At 31.0% G+C, this 1,512-nt stretch overlaps 1 protein-coding gene across 1 annotated transcript in view; it reads right to left on the reverse strand.

Moving 5' to 3' along the window:
• Nucleotides 1-1,512, reverse strand: part of LOTGIDRAFT_91483 (hypothetical protein) — a gene marked incomplete at both ends in the record, with an annotated part of 42,817 nt that overhangs the window by 33,149 nt on the left and 8,156 nt on the right. The window lies entirely within an intron of this gene.

Genomic DNA, 1,512 nt, shown 5'->3' on the forward strand with positions numbered 1-1,512 from the left:
CTCATGAACAAAAGCATCGTAAAGTTTACCTGAAAATTATTCTTATATTCTATTACATCGATGGTCAAACTGAATTCGTTTTAAAACAAAGTGTACTATTTGTGAAGTAAGCAGCTAGTAACAGCTAGAATACGTAGGAGACATGTTTCTCTAAAATTAGGCGTTAATTTGATTAAATTCATCCACGACCTACCAAACACACATACCGAGTTAACAGAAAACCTTTCAATAGTTTTGGTGTTAAAATTGAACGGCAGGATTTTTTAGTTAAAACTTTCAGATAAGTTAAGGGACACATTTCTCTAGATTTCTTACTACCGTGCTGTTTCTTTATTTCAGCTTTTTGTGCAACCTTCTCTTTATGAGATTTTGAATTTTGAATAGATTAGTCATTGTTTGTTTTAAATATTTTTTTTGTTTTTAATACCACTATGTGGTGTATTACCTGTGATATTGTTTTTAGTAGTTTTTGTAGTCATTAAATGACTTCTGTGATCTGTGTTTTTATCGCCTTTTTTTGTTGTCACTATGTGACCTTTCTGTGATATTGATAGGTGTTTTATTGTTTTATTTTTTTTTTTATTTTAACGTATTCTGGAGCTATATAGCCTGTTTGGTGCTGATGCTCCTTAATGCATTTCATTTCATTTCATTTCTATAGATTTCTTCAATTTGAGCAGTAACCTTCGAAAAAATCATAATTCACATTTAAATACTTATGATATCGCAACTTACCTTCGTTTCTTAAAAAACAGAACCACGAGAGATCCAGCTACGAATCCACTTATTAGTCCCAAAATCATTCCAATTATAGTCGAACTGTGATCTATACATGTATTTCCTGCAAATCACAAAGAAAAGAAATACAGGAATATTTTTTTGCTCATATTAAAATATAGCTCTTTAGTTTTGCTGCTCTATGCATTACTTATTCTGTAATTCACTTAACAAGAGCACATGAGAATTATTCCTTACTAGGATCAAATTTTAATCTTCGATTTTCGCAGAATTCTTAAAACAGAAGGCCGGGCGTTTTTTTGGTAAATTGTTACTAAACATATGACCATCTAAAAAGATGACAAACAATTTGATTGTAGATAGTTAAATAAGTATATCGTCTAACCTGTATTCGCTTGTTTAACAGTACAATCTACTCCTTGATATCCATCAAAACAGCCACAAGCTCCATCTATGTAACTACATTTATCTTGTGACCGGCAGAATCGTGATGAGCAGTTAAACTGACAGTCTTGTTCATATGTTCCTTCATCACATTCTAAAGAATTAAAATGTCAAAACAGTTTAGATCTATCGGGATAATACCAAAAGATGAATAACCAAGACAAACTAGGGGGTTTCAAAAATACATGAATACCGACGAGTGATAAGAATATAAATTGTACCTACCGATCGACTAAACGTTATTTTTTTTTAAGGTAGGCTTGCCAAGAAGAAGTTTTTTCTAAATTCATGTATCGTCATTTAATATTTTCAGTTAAATAAAAGAAAATA

The sequence above is a fragment of the Lottia gigantea genome (assembly GCF_000327385.1).
Source record: "Lottia gigantea unplaced genomic scaffold LOTGIsca_96, whole genome shotgun sequence".
Lineage (NCBI taxonomy): Eukaryota > Metazoa > Mollusca > Gastropoda > Lottiidae > Lottia > Lottia gigantea.